The following is a 24,000-nucleotide window of genomic DNA, read 5'->3' on the forward strand; positions in this document are numbered from 1 at the left end:
AACATTTTAGTTTCTATTTTTGAATGTGTGTTTCAATGGTTATATTAGGGGGAGAGGAGGTCTGCCACTCTATCACAAGGATGATGTCATCAGTGATGTCATCAGTGATGTCATTTGAGATGTCATCAGTGATGTCATGAGTGATGTCAGTGACCATGTCATGAGTGATGTAATATGTGACGTCATCAGTAGTGCATTGCGGGCGCGCGAGTTATAGTTAGCTGAACTAACTATAACGGGGGAATTTCAATGGTTTTTTACGAGTGAAATGTCCAGCTAACTATAACATGTGTGAAACCTTTGGTTTTTTCATTGAATTTCTAAGGTTTTTTAAATGCTAATTCCTAACTATAACGTGTGTGAAACCCATGGTTTTTTCAGTGAATATATATATATATTCCATCACCAAGAACACCTGCTGTAGAGGAGCCCACGCCAGGTAAGTCTGTAGCCAAAATCATTTATTTGAAAGACACAACGAGGAAAACATCATGGCATCACAAGCATCTGGTCCGCACAGCCGACGCGTTTCGTGTATAACTTCTTCAAAGGCAGCGGATGAAAGGTCGTAACACACAGCAGTATCCCGGCACCAGCTTTATCCAATAATGTACCGCGCCTCTGTGGGCGTGACCACTCCCGTGGCCTGCTGGTACTGGTAGTGCCGATTTCATACTTCAGTGAGTTGCTGTGTGTTGAGACCCATAAAATAGTTCAAAATTACTCCCATGTGGGTGGTGGTGCACAAGATCTTGTCCCTGTTGGCACTCTTGCTTTCAAAAAATCGGCACCTGGCCCTTGACAAACGGCATCGATTGGTGCCGCCACAGGAACGTTGCAAGCAGCGCCGGAGCTCTCTCTGCGACTCAGACGTAAGCCGCTAAAATTCCATCACCAAGAACACCTGCTGTAGAGGAGCCCACGCCAGGTAAGTCTGTAGCCAAAATCATTTATTTGAAAGGCACAACGAGGAAAACATCATGGCATCACAAGCATCTGGTCCGCACAGCCGACGCGTTTCGTGTATAACTTCTTCAAAGGCAGCGGATGAAAGGTCGTAACGCACAGCAGTATCCCGGCACCAGCTTTATCCAATAATGTACCCCGCCTCTGTGGGCGTGACCACTCCCGTGGCCTGCTGGTACTGGTAGTGCCGATTTCATACTTCAGTGAGTTGCTTTCCCAACATGTACAGCAACCTCCATTATAATATTTCAGCAAATCTTACCTGACTTGGGCTCTTCCTCAGCAGGCACCTAGTGGATTTGATGTTTAGCGGTTCCGCCTGGACCGCGGAGGAGCCCTGCTGTTTGTTCAGACCGGCAGCAGCGTCAACCGGCGTTGCAGTGGCGGGGATGGTAGCTGCTTTTGGAGGATTGAGGCGCTGTCGTGAAGGGGAGTGATGTGACCACAACCCACCTGGGCAATACTTCACTTCATTTTCGTTTGGATTGCACACAGCCCACTGAGGAAGACGAAGCTACTACGAAGACCAGAATGCCACTTGCTGTGGCTACGCCCACTGAGGCGGGGACTTTTGCTACTTAAGTGCTTCAAACAATGTGATGCAGTCTCATCGATTTTCAGCCCGCAGCCCATGATTAAGTGCGCCAGCACGAAACGCGTCGGGGAGCAGGACTTTGATTCAGAGTGGCAAGACTTTCCCAACATGTACAGCAACCTCCATTATAATATTTCAGCAAATCTTACCTGACCTGGGCTCTTCCTCAGCAGGCACCTAGTGGATTTGATGTTTAGCGGTTCCGCCTGGACCGCGGAGGAGCCCTGCTGTTTGTTCAGACCGGCAGCAGCGTCAACCGGCGTTGCAGTGGTGGGGATGGTAGCTGCTTTTGGAGGATTGAGGCGCTGTCGTGAAGGGGAGTGATGTGACCACAACCCACCTGGGCAATACTTCACTTCATTTTCGTTTGGATTGCACACAGCCCACTGAGGAAGACGAAGCTACTACGAAGACCAGAATGCCACTTGCTGTGGCTACGCCCACTGAGGCGGGGACTTTTGCTACTTAAGTGCTTCAAACAATGTGATGCAGTCTCATCGATTTTCAGCCCGCAGCCCATGATTAAGTGCGCCAGCACGAAACGCGTCGGGGAGCAGGACTTTGATTCAGAGTGGCAAGACTTTCCCAACATGTACAGCAACCTCCATTATAATATTTCAGCAAATCTTACCTGACTTGGGCTCTTCCTCAGCAGGCACCTAGTGGATTTGATGTTTAGCAGTTCCGCCTGGACCGCGGAGGAGCCCTGCTGTTTGTTCAGACCGGCAGCAGCGTCAACCGGCGTTGCAGTGGCGGGGATGGTAGCTGCTTTTGGAGGATTGAGGCGCTGTCGTGAAGGGGAGTGATGTGACCACAACCCACCTGGGCAATACTTCACTTCATTTTCGTTTGGATTGCACACAGCCCACTGAGGAAGACGAAGCTACTACGAAGACCAGAATGCCACTTGCTGTGGCTACGCCCACTGAGGCGGGGACTTTTGCTACTTAAGTGCTTCAAACAATGTGATGCAGTCTCATCGATTTTCAGCCCGCAGCCCATGATTAAGTGCGCCAGCACGAAACGCGTCGGGGAGCAGGACTTTGATTCAGAGTGGCAAGACTTTCCCAACATGTACAGCAACCTCCATTATAATATTTCAGCAAATCTTACCTGACTTGGGCTCTTCCTCAGCAGGCACCTAGTGGATTTGATGTTTAGCGGTTCCGCCTGGACCGCGGAGGAGCCCTGCTGTTTGTTCAGACCGGCAGCAGCGTCAACCGGCGTTGCAGTGGCGGGGATGGTAGCTGCTTTTGGAGGATTGAGGCGCTGTCGTGAAGGGGAGTGATGTGACCACAACCCACCTGGGCAATACTTCACTTCATTTTCGTTTGGATTGCACACAGCCCACTGAGGAAGACGAAGCTACTACGAAGACCAGAATGCCACTTGCTGTGGCTACGCCCACTGAGGCGGGGACTTTTGCTACTTAAGTGCTTCAAACAATGTGATGCAGTCTCATCGATTTTCAGCCCGCAGCCCATGATTAAGTGCACCAGCACGAAACGCGTCGGGGAGCAGGACTTTGATTCAGAGTGGCAAGACTTTCCCAACATGTACAGCAACCTCCATTATAATATTTCAGCAAATCTTACCTGACTTGGGCTCTTCCTCAGCAGGCACCTAGTGGATTTGATGTTTAGCGGTTCCGCCTGGACCGCGGAGGAGCCCTGCTGTTTGTTCAGACCGGCAGCAGCGTCAACCGGCGTTGCAGTGGCGGGGATGGTAGCTGCTTTTGGAGGATTGAGGCGCTGTCGTGAAGGGGAGTGATGTGACCACAACCCACCTGGGCAATACTTCACTTCATTTTCGTTTGGATTGCACACAGCCCACTGAGGAAGACGAAGCTACTACGAAGACCAGAATGCCACTTGCTGTGGCTACGCCCACTGAGGCGGGGACTTTTGCTACTTAAGTGCTTCAAACAATGTGATGCAGTCTCATCGATTTTCAGCCCGCAGCCCATGATTAAGTGCGCCAGCACGAAACGCGTCGGGGAGCAGGACTTTGATTCAGAGTGGCAAGACTTTCCCAACATGTACAGCAACCTCCATTATAATATTTCAGCAAATCTTACCTGACTTGGGCTCTTCCTCAGCAGGCACCTAGTGGATTTGATGTTTAGCGGTTCCGCCTGGACCGCGGAGGAGCCCTGCTGTTTGTTCAGACCGGCAGCAGCGTCAACCGGCGTTGCAGTGGCGGGGATGGTAGCTGCTTTTGGAGGATTGAGGCGCTGTCGTGAAGGGGAGTGATGTGACCACAACCCACCTGGGCAATACTTCACTTCATTTTCGTTTGGATTGCACACAGCCCACTGAGGAAGACGAAGCTACTACGAAGACCAGAATGCCACTTGCTGTGGCTACGCCCACTGAGGCGGGGACTTTTGCTACTTAAGTGCTTCAAACAATGTGATGCAGTCTCATCGATTTTCAGCCCGCAGCCCATGATTAAGTGCGCCAGCACGAAACGCGTCGGGGAGCAGGACTTTGATTCAGAGTGGCAAGACTTTCCCAACATGTACAGCAACCTCCATTATAATATTTCAGCAAATCTTACCTGACTTGGGCTCTTCCTCAGCAGGCACCTAGTGGTTTTGATGTTTAGCCGTTCCGCCTGGACCGCGGAGGAGCCCTGCTGTTTGTTCAGACCGGCAGCAGCGTCAACCGGCGTTGCAGTGGCGGGGATGGTAGCTGCTTTTGGAGGATTGAGGCGCTGTCGTGAAGGGGAGTGATGTGACCACAACCCACCTGGGCAATACTTCACTTCATTTTCGTTTGGATTGCACACAGCCCACTGAGGAAGACGAAGCTACTACGAAGACCAGAATGCCACTTGCTGTGGCTACGCCCACTGAGGCGGGGACTTTTGCTACTTAAGTGCTTCAAACAATGTGATGCAGTCTCATCGATTTTCAGCCCGCAGCCCATGATTAAGTGCGCCAGCACGAAACGCGTCGGGGAGCAGGACTTTGATTCAGAGTGGCAAGACTTTCCCAACATGTACAGCAACCTCCATTATAATATTTCAGCAAATCTTACCTGACTTGGGCTCTTCCTCAGCAGGCACCTAGTGGATTTGATGTTTAGCGGTTCCGCCTGGACCGCGGAGGAGCCCTGCTGTTTGTTCAGACCGGCAGCAGCGTCAACCGGCGTTGCAGTGGCGGGGATGGTAGCTGCTTTTGGAGGATTGAGGCGCTGTCGTGAAGGGGAGTGATGTGACCACAACCCACCTGGGCAATACTTCACTTCATTTTCGTTTGGATTGCACACAGCCCACTGAGGAAGACGAAGCTACTAAGAAGACCAGAATGCCACTTGCTGTGGCTACGCCCACTGAGGCGGGGACTTTTGCTACCTAAGTGCTTCAAACAATGTGATGCAGTCTCATCGATTTTCAGCCCGCAGCCCATGATTAAGTGCGCCAGCACGAAACGCGTCGGGGAGCAGGACTTTGATTCAGAGTGGCAAGACTTTCCCAACGTGTACAGCAACCTCCATTATAATATTTCAGCAAATCTTACCTGACTTGGGCTCTTCCTCAGCAGGCACCTAGTGGATTTGATGTTTAGCGGTTCCGCCTGGACCGCGGAGGAGCCCTGCTGTTTGTTCAGACCGGCAGCAGCGTCAACCGGCGTTGCAGTGGCGGGGATGGTAGCTGCTTTTGGAGGATTGAGACGCTGTCGTGAAGGGGAGTGATGTGACCACAACCCACCTGGGCAATACTTCACTTCATTTTCGTTTGGATTGCACACAGCCCACTGAGGAAGACGAAGCTACTACGAAGACCAGAATGCCACTTGCTGTGGCTACGCCCACTGAGGCGGGGACTTTTGCTACTTAAGTGCTTCAAACAATGTGATGCAGTCTCATCGATTTTCAGCCCGCAGCCCATGATTAAGTGCGCCAGCACGAAACGCGTCGGGGAGCAGGACTTTGATTCAGAGTGGCAAGACTTTCCCAACATGTACAGCAACCTCCATTATAATATTTCAGCAAATCTTACCTGACTTGGGCTCTTCCTCAGCAGGCACCTAGTGGATTTGATGTTTAGCGGTTCCGCCTGGACCGCGGAGGAGCCCTGCTGTTTGTTCAGACCGGCAGCAGCGTCAACCGGCGTTGCAGTGGCGGGGATGGTAGCTGCTTTTGGAGGATTGAGGCGCTGTCGTGAAGGGGAGTGATGTGACCACAACCCACCTGGGCAATACTTCACTTCATTTTCGTTTGGATTGCACACAGCCCACTGAGGAAGACGAAGCTACTACGAAGACCAGAATGCCACTTGCTGTGGCTACGCCCACTGAGGCGGGGACTTTTGCTACTTAAGTGCTTCAAACAATGTGATGCAGTCTCATCGATTTTCAGCCCGCAGCCCATGATTAAGTGCGCCAGCACCAAACGCGTCGGGGAGCAGGACTTTGATTCAGAGTGGCAAGACTTTCCCAACATGTACAGCAACCTCCATTATAATATTTCAGCAAATCTTACCTGACTTGGGCTCTTCCTCAGCAGGCACCTAGTGGATTTGATGTTTAGCGGTTCCGCCTGGACCGCGGAGGAGCCCTGCTGTTTGTTCAGACCGGCAGCAGCGTCAACCGGCGTTGCAGTGGCGGGGATGGTAGCTGCTTTTGGAGGATTGAGGCGCTGTCGTGAAGGGGAGTGATGTGACCACAACCCACCTGGGCAATACTTCACTTCATTTTCGTTTGGATTGCACACAGCCCACTGAGGAAGACGAAGCTACTACGAAGACCAGAATGCCACTTGCTGTGGCTACGCCCACTGAGGCGGGGACTTTTGCTACTTAAGTGCTTCAAACAATGTGATGCAGTCTCATCGATTTTCAGCCTGCAGCCCATGATTAAGTGCGCCAGCACGAAACGCGTCGGGGAGCAGGACTTTGATTCAGAGTGGCAAGACTTTCCCAACATGTACAGCAACCTCCATTATAATATTTCAGCAAATCTTACCTGACCTGGGCTCTTCCTCAGCAGGCACCTAGTGGATTTGATGTTTAGCGGTTCCGCCTGGACCGCGGAGGAGCCCTGCTGTTTGTTCAGACCGGCAGCAGCGTCAACCGGCGTTGCAGTGGCGGGGATGGTAGCTGCTTTTGGAGGATTGAGGCGCTGTCGTGAAGGGGAGTGATGTGACCACAACCCACCTGGGCAATACTTCACTTCATTTTCGTTTGGATTGCACACAGCCCACTGAGGAAGACGAAGCTACTACGAAGACCAGAATGCCACTTGCTGTGGCTACGCCCACTGAGGCGGGGACTTTTGCTACTTAAGTGCTTCAAACAATGTGATGCAGTCTCATCGATTTTCAGCCCGCAGCCCATGATTAAGTGCGCCAGCAGGAAACGCGTCGGGGAGCAGGACTTTGATTCAGAGTGGCAAGACTTTCCCAACATGTACAGCAACCTGCATTATAATATTTCAGCAAATCTTACCTGACTTGGGCTCTTCCTCAGCAGGCACCTAGTGGATTTGATGTTTAGCGGTTCCGCCTGGACCGCGGAGGAGCCCTGCTGTTTGTTCAGACCGGCAGCAGCGTCAACCGGCGTTGCAGTGGCGGGGATGGTAGCTGCTTTTGGAGGATTGAGGCGCTGTCGTGAAGGGGAGTGATGTGACCACAACCCACCTGGGCAATACTTCACTTCATTTTCGTTTGGATTGCACACAGCCCACTGAGGAAGACGAAGCTACTACGAAGACCAGAATGCCACTTGCTGTGGCTACGCCCACTGAGGCGGGGACTTTTGCTACTTAAGTGCTTCAAACAATGTGATGCAGTCTCATCGATTTTCAGCCCGCAGCCCATGATTAAGTGCGCCAGCAGGAAACGCGTCGGGGAGCAGGACTTTGATTCAGAGTGGCAAGACTTTCCCAACATGTACAGCAACCTCCATTATAATATTTCAGCAAATCTTACCTGACTTGGGCTCTTCCTCAGCAGGCACCTAGTGGATTTGATGTTTAGCGGTTCCGCCTGGACCGCGGAGGAGCCCTGCTGTTTGTTCAGACCGGCAGCAGCGTCAACCGGCGTTGCAGTGGCGGGGATGGTAGCTGCTTTTGGAGGATTGAGGCGCTGTCGTGAAGGGGAGTGATGTGACCACAACCCACCTGGGCAATACTTCACTTCATTTTCGTTTGGGTTGCACACAGCCCACTGAGGAAGACGAAGCTACTACGAAGACCAGAATGCCACTTGCTGTGGCTACGCCCACTGAGGCGGGGACTTTTGCTACTTAAGTGCTTCAAACAATGTGATGCAGTCTCATCGATTTTCAGCCCGCAGCCCATGATTAAGTGCGCCAGCACGAAACGCGTCGGGGAGCAGGACTTTGATTCAGAGTGGCAAGACTTTCCCAACATGTACAGCAACCTCCATTATAATATTTCAGCAAATCTTACCTGACTTGGGCTCTTTCTCAGCAGGCACCTAGTGGATTTGATGTTTAGCGGTTCCGCCTGGACCGCGGAGGAGCCCTGCTGTTTGTTCAGACCGGCAGCAGCGTCAACCGGCGTTGCAGTGGCGGGGATGGTAGCTGCTTTTGGAGGATTGAGGCGCTGTCGTGAAGGGGAGTGATGTGACCACAACCCACCTGGGCAATACTTCACTTCATTTTCGTTTGGATTGCACACAGCCCACTGAGGAAGACGAAGCTACTACGAAGACCAGAATGCCACTTGCTGTGGCTACGCCCACTGAGGCGGGGACTTTTGCTACTTAAGTGCTTCAAACAATGTGATGCAGTCTCATCGATTTTCAGCCCGCAGCCCATGATTAAGTGCGCCAGCACGAAACGCGTCGGGGAGCAGGACTTTGATTCAGAGTGGCAAGACTTTCCCAACATGTACAGCAACCTCCATTATAATATTTCAGCAAATCTTACCTGACTTGGGCTCTTCCTCAGCAGGCACCTAGTGGTTTTGATGTTTAGCCGTTCCGCCTGGACCGCGGAGGAGCCCTGCTGTTTGTTCAGACCGGCAGCAGCGTCAACCGGCGTTGCAGTGGCGGGGATGGTAGCTGCTTTTGGAGGATTGAGGCGCTGTCGTGAAGGGGAGTGATGTGACCACAACCCACCTGGGCAATACTTCACTTCATTTTCGTTTGGATTGCACACAGCCCACTGAGGAAGACGAAGCTACTACGAAGACCAGAATGCCACTTGCTGTGGCTACGCCCACTGAGGCGGGGACTTTTGCTACTTAAGTGCTTCAAACAATGTGATGCAGTCTCATTGATTTTCAGCCCGCAGCCCATGATTAAGTGCGCCAGCACGAAACGCGTCGGGGAGCAGGACTTTGATTCAGAGTGGCAAGACTTTCCCAACATGTACAGCAACCTCCATTATAATATTTCAGCAAATCCTACCTGACTTGGGCTCTTCCTCAGCAGGCACCTAGTGGATTTGATGTTTAGCGGTTCCGCCTGGACCGCGGAGGAGCCCTGCTGTTTGTTCAGGCCGGCAGCAGCGTCAACCGGCGTTGCAGTGGCGGGGATGGTAGCTGCTTTTGGAGGATTGAGGCGCTGTCGTGAAGGGGAGTGATGTGACCACAACCCACCTGGGCAATACTTCACTTCATTTTCGTTTGGATTGCACACAGCCCACTGAGGAAGACGAAGCTACTAAGAAGACCAGAATGCCACTTGCTGTGGCTACGCCCACTGAGGCGGGGACTTTTGCTACTTAAGTGCTTCAAACAATGTGATGCAGTCTCATCGATTTTCAGCCCGCAGCCCATGATTAAGTGCGCCAGCACGAAACGCGTCGGGGAGCAGGACTTTGATTCAGAGTGGCAAGACTTTCCCAACGTGTACAGCAACCTCCATTATAATATTTCAGCAAATCTTACCTGACTTGGGCTCTTCCTCAGCAGGCACCTAGTGGATTTGATGTTTAGCGGTTCCGCCTGGACCGCGGAGGAGCCCTGCTGTTTGTTCAGACCGGCAGCAGCGTCAACCGGCGTTGCAGTGGCGGGGATGGTAGCTGCTTTTGGAGGATTGAGGCGCTGTCGTGAAGGGGAGTGATGTGACCACAACCCACCTGGGCAATACTTCACTTCATTTTCGTTTGGATTGCACACAGCCCACTGAGGAAGACGAAGCTACTACGAAGACCAGAATGCCACTTGCTGTGGCTACGCCCACTGAGGCGGGGACTTTTGCTACTTAAGTGCTTCAAACAATGTGATGCAGTCTCATCGATTTTCAGCCCGCAGCCCATGATTAAGTGCGCCAGCACGAAACGCGTCGGGGAGCAGGACTTTGATTCAGAGTGGCAAGACTTTCCCAACATGTACAGCAACCTCCATTATAATATTTCAGCAAATCTTACCTGACTTGGGCTCTTCCTCAGCAGGCACCTAGTGGATTTGATGTTTAGCGGTTCCGCCTGGACCGCGGAGGAGCCCTGCTGTTTGTTCAGACCGGCAGCAGCGTCAACCGGCGTTGCAGTGGCGGGGATGGTAGCTGCTTTTGGAGGATTGAGGCGCTGTCGTGAAGGGGAGTGATGTGACCACAACCCACCTGGGCAATACTTCACTTCATTTTCGTTTGGATTGCACACAGCCCACTGAGGAAGACGAAGCTACTACGAAGACCAGAATGCCACTTGCTGTGGCTACGCCCACTGAGGCGGGGACTTTTGCTACTTAAGTGCTTCAAACAATGTGATGCAGTCTCATCGATTTTCAGCCCGCAGCCCATGATTAAGTGCGCCAGCACGAAACGCGTCGGGGAGCAGGACTTTGATTCAGAGTGGCAAGACTTTCCCAACATGTACAGCAACCTCCATTATAATATTTCAGCAAATCTTACCTGACTTGGGCTCTTCCTCAGCAGGCACCTAGTGGATTTGATGTTTAGCGGTTCCGCCTGGACCGCGGAGGAGCCCTGCTGTTTGTTCAGACCGGCAGCAGCGTCAACCGGCGTTGCAGTGGCGCGGATGGTAGCTGCTTTTGGAGGATTGAGGCGCTGTCGTGAAGGGGAGTGATGTGACCACAACCCACCTGGGCAATACTTCACTTCATTTTCGTTTGGATTGCACACAGCCCACTGAGGAAGACGAAGCTACTACGAAGACCAGAATGCCACTTGCTGTGGCTACGCCCACTGAGGCGGGGACTTTTGCTACTTAAGTGCTTCAAACAATGTGATGCAGTCTCATCGATTTTCAGCCCGCAGCCCATGATTAAGTGCGCCAGCACGAAACGCGTCGGGGAGCAGGACTTTGATTCAGAGTGGCAAGACTTTCCCAACATGTACAGCAACCTCCATTATAATATTTCAGCAAATCTTACCTGACTTGGGCTCTTCCTCAGCAGGCACCTAGTGGATTTGATGTTTAGCGGTTCCGCCTGGACCGCGGAGGAGCCCTGCTGTTTGTTCAGACCGGCAGCAGCGTCAACCGGCGTTGCAGTGGCGGGGATGGTAGCTGCTTTTGGAGGATTGAGGCGCTGTCGTGAAGGGGAGTGATGTGACCACAACCCACCTGGGCAATACTTCACTTCATTTTCGTTTGGATTGCACACAGCCCACTGAGGAAGACGAAGCTACTACGAAGACCAGAATGCCACTTGCTGTGGCTACGCCCACTGAGGCGGGGACTTTTGCTACTTAAGTGCTTCAAACAATGTGATGCAGTCTCATCGATTTTCAGCCCGCAGCCCATGATTAAGTGCGCCAGCACGAAACGCGTCGGGGAGCAGGACTTTGATTCAGAGTGGCAAGACTTTCCCAACATGTACAGCAACCTCCATTATAATATTTCAGCAAATCTTACCTGACTTGGGCTCTTCCTCAGCAGGCACCTAGTGGTTTTGATGTTTAGCCGTTCCGCCTGGACCGCGGAGGAGCCCTGCAGTTTGTTCAGACAGGCAGCAGCGTCAACCGGCGTTGCAGTGGCGGGGATGGTAGCTGCTTTTGGAGGATTGAGGCGCTGTCGTGAAGGGGAGTGATGTGACCACAACCCACCTGGGCAATACTTCACTTCATTTTCGTTTGGATTGCACACAGCCCACTGAGGAAGACGAAGCTACTACGAAGACCAGAATGCCACTTGCTGTGGCTACGCCCACTGAGGCGGGGACTTTTGCTACTTAAGTGCTTCAAACAATGTGATGCAGTCTCATCGATTTTCAGCCCGCAGCCCATGATTAAGTGCGCCAGCACGAAACGCGTCGGGGAGCAGGACTTTGATTCAGAGTGGCAAGACTTTCCCAACATGTACAGCAACCTCCATTATAATATTTCAGCAAATCTTACCTGACTTGGGCTCTTCCTCAGCAGGCACCTAGTGGATTTGATGTTTAGCGGTTCCGCCTGGACCGCGGAGGAGCCCTGCTGTTTGTTCAGACCGGCAGCAGCGTCAACCGGCGTTGCAGTGGCGGGGATGGTAGCTGCTTTTGGAGGATTGAGGCGCTGTCGTGAAGGGGAGTGATGTGACCACAACCCACCTGGGCAATACTTCACTTCATTTTCGTTTGGATTGCACACAGCCCACTGAGGAAGACGAAGCTACTACGAAGACCAGAATGCCACTTGCTGTGGCTACGCCCACTGAGGCGGGGACTTTTGCTACTTAAGTGCTTCAAACAATGTGATGCAGTCTCATCGATTTTCAGCCCGCAGCCCATGATTAAGTGCGCCAGCACGAAACGCGTCGGGGAGCAGGACTTTGATTCAGAGTGGCAAGACTTTCCCAACGTGTACAGCAACCTCCATTATAATATTTCAGCAAATCTTACCTGACTTGGGCTCTTCCTCAGCAGGCACCTAGTGGATTTGATGTTTAGCGGTTCCGCCTGGACCGCGGAGGAGCCCTGCTGTTTGTTCAGACCGGCAGCAGCGTCAACCGGCGTTGCAGTGGCGGGGATGGTAGCTGCTTTTGGAGGATTGAGGCGCTGTCGTGAAGGGGAGTGATGTGACCACAACCCACCTGGGCAATACTTCACTTCATTTTCGTTTGGATTGCACACAGCCCACTGAGGAAGACGAAGCTACTACGAAGACCAGAATGCCACTTGCTGTGGCTACGCCCACTGAGGCGGGGACTTTTGCTACTTAAGTGCTTCAAACAATGTGATGCAGTCTCATCGATTTTCAGCCCGCAGCCCATGATTAAGTGCGCCAGCACGAAACGCGTCGGGGAGCAGGACTTTGATTCAGAGTGGCAAGACTTTCCCAACATGTACAGCAACCTCCATTATAATATTTCAGCAAATCTTACCTGACTTGGGCTCTTCCTCAGCAGGCACCTAGTGGATTTGATGTTTAGCGGTTCCGCCTGGACCGCGGAGGAGCCCTGCTGTTTGTTCAGACCGGCAGCAGCGTCAACCGGCGTTGCAGTGGCGGGGATGGTAGCTGCTTTTGGAGGATTGAGGCGCTGTCGTGAAGGGGAGTGATGTGACCACAACCCACCTGGGCAATACTTCACTTCATTTTCGTTTGGATTGCACACAGCCCACTGAGGAAGACGAAGCTACTACGAAGACCAGAATGCCACTTGCTGTGGCTACGCCCACTGAGGCGGGGACTTTTGCTACTTAAGTGCTTCAAACAATGTGATGCAGTCTCATCGATTTTCAGCCCGCAGCCCATGATTAAGTGCGCCAGCACGAAACGCGTCGGGGAGCAGGACTTTGATTCAGAGTGGCAAGACTTTCCCAACATGTACAGCAACCTCCATTATAATATTTCAGCAAATCTTACCTGACTTGGGCTCTTCCTCAGCAGGCACCTAGTGGTTTTGATGTTTAGCCGTTCCGCCTGGACCGCGGAGGAGCCCTGCTGTTTGTTCAGACCGGCAGCAGCGTCAACCGGCGTTGCAGTGGCGGGGATGGTAGCTGCTTTTGGAGGATTGAGGCGCTGTCGTGAAGGGGAGTGATGTGACCACAACCCACCTGGGCAATACTTCACTTCATTTTCGTTTGGATTGCACACAGCCCACTGAGGAAGACGAAGCTACTACGAAGACCAGAATGCCACTTGCTGTGGCTACGCCCACTGAGGCGGGGACTTTTGCTACTTAAGTGCTTCAAACAATGTGATGCAGTCTCATCGATTTTCAGCCCGCAGCCCATGATTAAGTGCGCCAGCACGAAACGCGTCGGGGAGCAGGACTTTGATTCAGAGTGGCAAGACTTTCCCAACATGTACAGCAACCTCCATTATAATATTTCAGCAAATCTTACCTGACTTGGGCTCTTCCTCAGCAGGCACCTAGTGGTTTTGATGTTTAGCCGTTCCGCCTGGACCGCGGAGGAGCCCTGCAGTTTGTTCAGACAGGCAGCAGCGTCAACCGGCGTTGCAGTGGCGGGGATGGTAGCTGCTTTTGGAGGATTGAGGCACTGTCGTGAAGGGGAGTGATGTGACCACAACCCACCTGGGCAATACTTCACTTCATTTTCGTTTGGATTGCACACAGCCCACTGAGGAAGACGAAGCTACTACGAAGACCAGAATGCCACTTGCTGTGGCTACGCCCACTGAGGCGGGGACTTTTGCTACTTAAGTGCTTCAAACAATGTGATGCAGTCTCATCGATTTTCAGCCCGCAGCCCATGATTAAGTGCGCCAGCACGAAACGCGTCGGGGAGCAGGACTTTGATTCAGAGTGGCAAGACTTTCCCAACATGTACAGCAACCTCCATTATAATATTTCAGCAAATCTTACCTGACTTGGGCTCTTCCTCAGCAGGCACCTAGTGGATTTGATGTTTAGCGGTTCCGCCTGGACCGCGGAGGAGCCCTGCTGTTTGTTCAGACCGGCAGCAGCGTCAACCGGCGTTGCAGTGGCGGGGATGGTAGCTGCTTTTGGAGGATTGAGGCGCTGTCGTGAAGGGGAGTGATGTGACCACAACCCACCTGGGCAATACTTCACTTCATTTTCGTTTGGATTGCACACAGCCCACTGAGGAAGACGAAGCTACTACGAAGACCAGAATGCCACTTGCTGTGGCTACGCCCACTGAGGCGGGGACTTTTGCTACTTAAGTGCTTCAAACAATGTGATGCAGTCTCATCGATTTTCAGCCCGCAGCCCATGATTAAGTGCGCCAGCACGAAACGCGTCGGGGAGCAGGACTTTGATTCAGAGTGGCAAGACTTTCCCAACGTGTACAGCAACCTCCATTATAATATTTCAGCAAATCTTACCTGACTTGGGCTCTTCCTCAGCAGGCACCTAGTGGATTTGATGTTTAGCGGTTCCGCCTGGACCGCGGAGGAGCCCTGCTGTTTGTTCAGACCGGCAGCAGCGTCAACCGGCGTTGCAGTGGCGGGGATGGTAGCTGCTTTTGGAGGATTGAGGCGCTGTCGTGAAGGGGAGTGATGTGACCACAACCCACCTGGGCAATACTTCACTTCATTTTCGTTTGGATTGCACACAGCCCACTGAGGAAGACGAAGCTACTACGAAGACCAGAATGCCACTTGCTGTGGCTACGCCCACTGAGGCGGGGACTTTTGCTACTTAAGTGCTTCAAACAATGTGATGCAGTCTCATCGATTTTCAGCCCGCAGCCCATGATTAAGTGCGCCAGCACGAAACGCGTCGGGGAGCAGGACTTTGATTCAGAGTGGCAAGACTTTCCCAACATGTACAGCAACCTCCATTATAATATTTCAGCAAATCTTACCTGACTTGGGCTCTTCCTCAGCAGGCACCTAGTGGATTTGATGTTTAGCGGTTCCGCCTGGACCGCGGAGGAGCCCTGCTGTTTGTTCAGACCGGCAGCAGCGTCAACCGGCGTTGCAGTGGCGGGGATGGTAGCTGCTTTTGGAGGATTGAGGCGCTGTCGTGAAGGGGAGTGATGTGACCACAACCCACCTGGGCAATACTTCACTTCATTTTCGTTTGGATTGCACACAGCCCACTGAGGAAGACGAAGCTACTACGAAGACCAGAATGCCACTTGCTGTGGCTACGCCCACTGAGGCGGGGACTTTTGCTACTTAAGTGCTTCAAACAATGTGATGCAGTCTCATCGATTTTCAGCCCGCAGCCCATGATTAAGTGCGCCAGCAGGAAACGCGTCGGGGAGCAGGACTTTGATTCAGAGTGGCAAGACTTTCCCAACATGTACAGCAACCTCCATTATAATATTTCAGCAAATCTTACCTGACTTGGGCTCTTCCTCAGCAGGCACCTAGTGGATTTGATGTTTAGCGGTTCCGCCTGGACCGCGGAGGAGCCCTGCTGTTTGTTCAGACCGGCAGCAGCGTCAACCGGCGTTGCAGTGGCGGGGATGGTAGCTGCTTTTGGAGGATTGAGGCGCTGTCGTGAAGGGGAGTGATGTGACCACAACCCACCTGGGCAATACTTCACTTCATTTTCGTTTGGGTTGCACACAGCCCACTGAGGAAGACGAAGCTACTACGAAGACCAGAATGCCACTTGCTGTGGCTACGCCCACTGAGGCGGGGACTTTTGCTACTTAAGTGCTTCAAACAATGTGATGCAGTCTCATCGATTTTCAGCCCGCAGCCCATGATTAAGTGCGCCAGCACGAAACGCGTCGGGGAGCAGGACTTTGATTCAGAGTGGCAAGACTTTCCCAACATGTACAGCAACCTCCATTATAATATTTCAGCAAATCTTACCTGACTTGGGCTCTTTCTCAGCAGGCACCTAGTGGATTTGATGTTTAGCGGTTCCGCCTGGACCGCGGAGGAGCCCTGCTGTTTGTTCAGACCGGCAGCAGCGTCAACCGGCGTTGCAGTGGCGGGGATGGTAGCTGCTTTTGGAGGATTGAGGCGCTGTCGTGAAGGGGAGTGATGTGACCACAACCCACCTGGGCAATACTTCACTTCATTTTCGTTTGGATTGCACACAGCCCACTGAGGAAGACGAAGCTACTACGAAGACCAGAATGCCACTTGCTGTGGCTACGCCCACTGAGGCGGGGACTTTTGCTACTTAAGTGCTTCAAACAATGTGATGCAGTCTCATCGATTTTCAGCCCGCAGCCCATGATTAAGTGCGCCAGCACGAAACGCGTCGGGGAGCAGGACTTTGATTCAGAGTGGCAAGACTTTCCCAACATGTACAGCAACCTCCATTATAATATTTCAGCAAATCTTACCTGACTTGGGCTCTTCCTCAGCAGGCACCTAGTGGTTTTGATGTTTAGCCGTTCCGCCTGGACCGCGGAGGAGCCCTGCTGTTTGTTCAGACCGGCAGCAGCGTCAACCGGCGTTGCAGTGGCGGGGATGGTAGCTGCTTTTGGAGGATTGAGGCGCTGTCGTGAAGGGGAGTGATGTGACCACAACCCACCTGGGCAATACTTCACTTCATTTTCGTTTGGATTGCACACAGCGCACTGAGGAAGACGAAGCTACTACGAAGACCAGAATGCCACTTGCTGTGGCTACGCCCACTGAGGCGGGGACTTTTGCTACTTAAGTGCTTCAAACAATGTGATGCAGTCTCATTGATTTTCAGCCCGCAGCCCATGATTAAGTGCGCCAGCACGAAACGCGTCGGGGAGCAGGACTTTGATTCAGAGTGGCAAGACTTTCCCAACATGTACAGCAACCTCCATTATAATATTTCAGCAAATCCTACCTGACTTGGGCTCTTCCTCAGCAGGCACCTAGTGGATTTGATGTTTAGCGGTTCCGCCTGGACCGCGGAGGAGCCCTGCTGTTTGTTCAGACCGGCAGCAGCGTCAACCGGCGTTGCAGTGGCGGGGATGGTAGCTGCTTTTGGAGGATTGAGGCGCTGTCGTGAAGGGGAGTGATGTGACCACAACCCACCTGGGCAATACTTCACTTCATTTTCGTTTGGATTGCACACAGCCCACTGAGGAAGACGAAGCTACTAAGAAGACCAGAATGCCACTTGCTGTGGCTACGCCCACTGAGGCGGGGACTTTTGCTACTTAAGTGCTTCAAACAATGTGATGCAGTCTCATCGATTTTCAGCCCGCAGCCCATGATTAAGTGCGCCAGCACGAAACGCGTCGGGGAGCAGGACTTTGATTCAGAGTGGCAAGACTTTCCCAACGTGTACAGCAACCTCCATTATAATATTTCAGCAAATCTTACCTGACTTGGGCTCTTCCTCAGCAGGCACCTAGTGGATTTGATGTTTAGCGGTTCCGCCTGGACCGCGGAGGAGCCCTGCTGTTTGTTCAGACCGGCAGCAGCGTCAACCGGCGTTGCAGTGGCGGGGATGGTAGCTGCTTTTGGAGGATTGAGGCGCTGTCGTGAAGGGGAGTGATGTGACCACAACCCACCTGGGCAATACTTCACTTCATTTTCGTTTGGATTGCACACAGCCCACTGAGGAAGACGAAGCTACTACGAAGACCAGAATGCCACTTGCTGTGGCTACGCCCACTGAGGCGGGGACTTTTGCTACTTAAGTGCTTCAAACAATGTGATGCAGTCTCATCGATTTTCAGCCCGCAGCCCATGATTAAGTGCGCCAGCACGAAACGCGTCGGGGAGCAGGACTTTGATTCAGAGTGGCAAGACTTTCCCAACATGTACAGCAACCTCCATTATAATATTTCAGCAAATCTTACCTGACTTGGGCTCTTCCTCAGCAGGCACCTAGTGGATTTGATGTTTAGCGGTTCCGCCTGGACCGCGGAGGAGCCCTGCTGTTTGTTCAGACCGGCAGCAGCGTCAACCGGCGTTGCAGTGGCGGGGATGGTAGCTGCTTTTGGAGGATTGAGGCGCTGTCGTGAAGGGGAGTGATGTGACCACAACCCACCTGGGCAATACTTCACTTCATTTTCGTTTGGATTGCACACAGCCCACTGAGGAAGACGAAGCTACTACGAAGACCAGAATGCCACTTGCTGTGGCTACGCCCACTGAGGCGGGGACTTTTGCTACTTAAGTGCTTCAAACAATGTGATGCAGTCTCATCGATTTTCAGCCCGCAGCCCATGATTAAGTGCGCCAGCACGAAACGCGTCGGGGAGCAGGACTTTGATTCAGAGTGGCAAGACTTTCCCAACATGTACAGCAACCTCCATTATAATATTTCAGCAAATCTTACCTGACTTGGGCTCTTCCTCAGCAGGCACCTAGTGGATTTGATGTTTAGCGGTTCCGCCTGGACCGCGGAGGAGCCCTGCTGTTTGTTCAGACCGGCAGCAGCGTCAACCGGCGTTGCAGTGGCGCGGATGGTAGCTGCTTTTGGAGGATTGAGGCGCTGTCGTGAAGGGGAGTGATGTGACCACAACCCACCTGGGCAATACTTCACTTCATTTTCGTTTGGATTGCACACAGCCCACTGAGGAAGACGAAGCTACTACGAAGACCAGAATGCCACTTGCTGTGGCTACGCCCACTGAGGCGGGGACTTTTGCTACTTAAGTGCTTCAAACAATGTGATGCAGTCTCATCGATTTTCAGCCCGCAGCCCATGATTAAGTGCGCCAGCACGAAACGCGTCGGGGAGCAGGACTTTGATTCAGAGTGGCAAGACTTTCCCAACATGTACAGCAACCTCCATTATAATATTTCAGCAAATCTTACCTGACTTGGGCTCTTCCTCAGCAGGCACCTAGTGGATTTGATGTTTAGCGGTTCCGCCTGGACCGCGGAGGAGCCCTGCTGTTTGTTCAGACCGGCAGCAGCGTCAACCGGCGTTGCAGTGGCGGGGATGGTAGCTGCTTTTGGAGGATTGAGGCGCTGTCGTGAAGGGGAGTGATGTGACCACAACCCACCTGGGCAATACTTCACTTCATTTTCGTTTGGATTGCACACAGCCCACTGAGGAAGACGAAGCTACTACGAAGACCAGAATGCCACTTGCTGTGGCTACGCCCACTGAGGCGGGGACTTTTGCTACTTAAGTGCTTCAAACAATGTGATGCAGTCTCATCGATTTTCAGCCCGCAGCCCATGATTAAGTGCGCCAGCACGAAACGCGTCGGGGAGCAGGACTTTGATTCAGAGTGGCAAGACTTTCCCAACATGTACAGCAACCTCCATTATAATATTTCAGCAAATCTTACCTGACTTGGGCTCTTCCTCAGCAGGCACCTAGTGGATTTGATGTTTAGCGGTTCCGCCTGGACCGCGGAGGAGCCCTGCTGTTTGTTCAGACCGGCAGCAGCGTCAACCGGCGTTGCAGTGGCGGGGATGGTAGCTGCTTTTGGAGGATTGAGGCGCTGTCGTGAAGGGGAGTGATGTGACCACAACCCACCTGGGCAATACTTCACTTCATTTTCGTTTGGATTGCACACAGCCCACTGAGGAAGACGAAGCTACTACGAAGACCAGAATGCCACTTGCTGTGGCTACGCCCACTGAGGCGGGGACTTTTGCTACTTAAGTGCTTCAAACAATGTGATGCAGTCTCATCGATTTTCAGCCCGCAGCCCATGATTAAGTGCGCCAGCACGAAACGCGTCGGGGAGCAGGACTTTGATTCAGAGTGGCAAGACTTTCCCAACGTGTACAGCAACCTCCATTATAATATTTCAGCAAATCTTACCTGACTTGGGCTCTTCCTCAGCAGGCACCTAGTGGATTTGATGTTTAGCGGTTCCGCCTGGACCGCGGAGGAGCCCTGCTGTTTGTTCAGACCGGCAGCAGCGTCAACCGGCGTTGCAGTGGCGGGGATGGTAGCTGCTTTTGGAGGATTGAGGCGCTGTCGTGAAGGGGAGTGATGTGACCACAACCCACCTGGGCAATACTTCACTTCATTTTCGTTTGGATTGCACACAGCCCACTGAGGAAGACGAAGCTACTACGAAGACCAGAATGCCACTTGCTGTGGCTACGCCCACTGAGGCGGGGACTTTTGCTACTTAAGTGCTTCAAACAATGTGATGCAGTCTCATCGATTTTCAGCCCGCAGCCCATGATTAAGTGCGCCAGCACGAAACGCGTCGGGGAGCAGGACTTTGATTCAGAGTGGCAAGACTTTCCCAACATGTACAGCAACCTCCATTATAATATTTCAGCAAATCTTACCTGACTTGGGCTCTTCCTCAGCAGGCACCTAGTGGATTTGATGTTTAGCGGTTCCGCCTGGACCGCGGAGGAGCCCTGCTGTTTGTTCAGACCGGCAGCAGCGTCAACCGGCGTTGCAGTGGCGGGGATGGTAGCTGCTTTTGGAGGATTGAGGCGCTGTCGTGAAGGGGAGTGATGTGACCACAACCCACCTGGGCAATACTTCACTTCATTTTCGTTTGGATTGCACACAGCCCACTGAGGAAGACGAAGCTACTACGAAGACCAGAATGCCACTTGCTGTGGCTACGCCCACTGAGGCGGGGACTTTTGCTACTTAAGTGCTTCAAACAATGTGATGCAGTCTCATCGATTTTCAGCCCGCAGCCCATGATTAAGTGCGCCAGCACGAAACGTGTCGGGGAGCAGGACTTTGATTCAGAGTGGCAAGACTTTCCCAACATGTACAGCAACCTCCATTATAATATTTCAGCAAATCTTACCTGACTTGGGCTCTTCCTCAGCAGGCACCTAGTGGATTTGATGTTTAGCGGTTCCGCCTGGACCGCGGAGGAGCCCTGCTGTTTGTTCAGACCGGCAGCAGCGTCAACCGGCGTTGCAGTGGCGGGGATGGTAGCTGCTTTTGGAGGATTGAGGCACTGTCGTGAAGGGGAGTGATGTGACCACAACCCACCTGGGCAATACTTCACTTCATTTTCGTTTGGATTGCACACAGCCCACTGAGGAAGACGAAGCTACTACGAAGACCAGAATGCCACTTGCTGTGGCTACGCCCACTGAGGCGGGGACTTTTGCTACTTAAGTGCTTCAAACAATGTGATGCAGTCTCATCGATTTTCAGCCCGCAGCCCATGATTAAGTGCGCCAGCACGAAACGCGTCGGGGAGCAGGACTTTGATTCAGAGTGGCAAGACTTTCCCAACATGTACAGCAACCTCCATTATAATATTTCAGCAAATCTTACCTGACTTGGGCTCTTCCTCAGCAGGCACCTAGTGGATTTGATGTTTAGCGGTTCCGCCTGGACCGCGGAGGAGCCCTGCTGTTTGTTCAGACCGGCAGCAGCGTCAACCGGCGTTGCAGTGGTGGGGATGGTAGCTGCTTTTGGAGGATTGAGGCGCTGTCGTGAAGGGGAGTGATGTGACCACAACCCACCTGGGCAATACTTCACTTCATTTTCGTTTGGATTGCACACAGCCCACTGAGGAAGACGAAGCTACTACGAAGACCAGAATGCCACTTGCTGTGGCTACGCCCACTGAGGCGGGGACTTTTGCTACTTAAGTGCTTCAAACAATGTGATGCAGTCTCATCGATTTTCAGCCCGCAGCCCATGATTAAGTGCGCCAGCACGAAACGCGTCGGGGAGCAGGACTTTGATTCAGAGTGGCAAGACTTTCCCAACATGTACAGCAACCTCCATTATAATATTTCAGCAAATCTTACCTGACTTGGGCTCTTCCTCAGCAGGCACCTAGTGGATTTGATGTTTAGCGGTTCCGCCTGGACCGCGGAGGAGCCCTGCTGTTTGTTCAGACCGGCAGCAGCGTCAACCGGCGTTGCAGTGGCGGGGATGGTAGCTGCTTTTGGAGGATTGAGGCGCTGTCGTGAAGGGGAGTGATGTGACCACAACCCACCTGGGCAATACTTCACTTCATTTTCGTTTGGATTGCACACAGCCCACTGAGGAAGACGAAGCTACTACGAAGACCAGAATGCCACTTGCTGTGGCTACGCCCACTGAGGCGGGGACTTTTGCTACTTAAGTGCTTCAAACAATGTGATGCAGTCTCATCGATTTTCAGCCCGCAGCCCATGATTAAGTGCGCCAGCACGAAACGCGTCGGGGAGCAGGACTTTGATTCAGAGTGGCAAGACTTTCCCAACATGTACAGCAACCTCCATTATAATATTTCAGCAAATCTTACCTGACTTGGGCTCTTCCTCAGCAGGCACCTAGTGGATTTGATGTTTAGCGGTTCCGCCTGGACCGCGGAGGAGCCCTGCTGTTTGTTCAGACCGGCAGCAGCGTCAACCGGCGTTGCAGTGGCGGGGATGGTAGCTGCTTTTGGAGGATTGAGGCGCTGTCGTGAAGGGGAGTGATGTGACCACAACCCACCTGGGCAATACTTCACTTCATTTTCGTTTGGATTGCACACAGCCCACTGAGGAAGACGAAGCTACTACGAAGACCAGAATGCCACTTGCTGTGGCTACGCCCACTGAGGCGGGGACTTTTGCTACTTAAGTGCTTCAAACAATGTGATGCAGTCTCATCGATTTTCAGCCCGCAGCCCATGATTAAGTGCGCCAGCACGAAACGCGTCGGGGAGCAGGACTTTGATTCAGAGTGGCAAGACTTTCCCAACATGTACAGCAACCTCCATTATAATATTTCAGCAAATCTTACCTGACTTGGGCTCTTCCTCAGCAGGCACCTAGTGGATTTGATGTTTAGCGGTTCCGCCTGGACCGCGGAGGAGCCCTGCTGTTTGTTCAGACCGGCAGCAGCGTCAACCGGCGTTGCAGTGGCGGGGATGGTAGCTGCTTTTGGAGGATTGAGGCGCTGTCGTGAAGGGGAGTGATGTGACCACAACCCACCTGGGCAATACTTCACTTCATTTTCGTTTGGATTGCACACAGCCCACTGAGGAAGACGAAGCTACTACGAAGACCAGAATGCCACTTGCTGTGGCTACGCCCACTGAGGCGGGGACTTTTGCTACTTAAGTGCTTCAAACAATGTGATGCAGTCTCATCGATTTTCAGCCCGCAGCCCATGATTAAGTGCGCCAGCACGAAACGCGTCGGGGAGCAGGACTTTGATTCAGAGTGGCAAGACTTTCCCAACATGTACAGCAACCTCCATTATAATATTTCAGCAAATCTTACCTGACTTGGGCTCTTCCTCAGCAGGCACCTAGTGGATTTGATGTTTAGCGGTTCCGCCTGGACCGCGGAGGAGCCCTGCTGTTTGTTCAGACCGGCAGCAGCGTCAACCGGCGTTGCAGTGGCAGGGATGGTAGCTGCTTTTGGAGGATTGAGGCGCTGTCGTGAAGGGGAGTGATGTGACCACAACCCACCTGGGCAATACTTCACTTCATTTTCGTTTGGATTGCACACAGCCCACTGAGGAAGACGAAGCTACTACGAAGACCAGAATGCCACTTGCTGTGGCTACGCCCACTGAGGCGGGGACTTTTGCTACTTAAGTGCTTCAAACAATGTGATGCAGTCTCATCGATTTTCAGCCCGCAGCCCATGATTAAGTGCGCCAGCACGAAACGCGTCGGGGAGCAGGACTTTGATTCAGAGTGGCAAGACTTTCCCAACATGTACAGCAACCTCCATTATAATATTTCAGCAAATCTTACCTGACTTGGGCTCTTCCTCAGCAGGCACCTAGTGGATTTGATGTTTAGCGGTTCCGCCTGGACCGCGGAGGAGCCCTGCTGTTTGTTCAGACCGGCAGCAGCGTCAACCGGCGTTGCA

The sequence above is a fragment of the Triturus cristatus genome, chromosome 7, assembly GCF_964204655.1.
Source record: "Triturus cristatus chromosome 7, aTriCri1.1, whole genome shotgun sequence".
Taxonomy (NCBI): domain Eukaryota; kingdom Metazoa; phylum Chordata; class Amphibia; order Caudata; family Salamandridae; genus Triturus; species Triturus cristatus.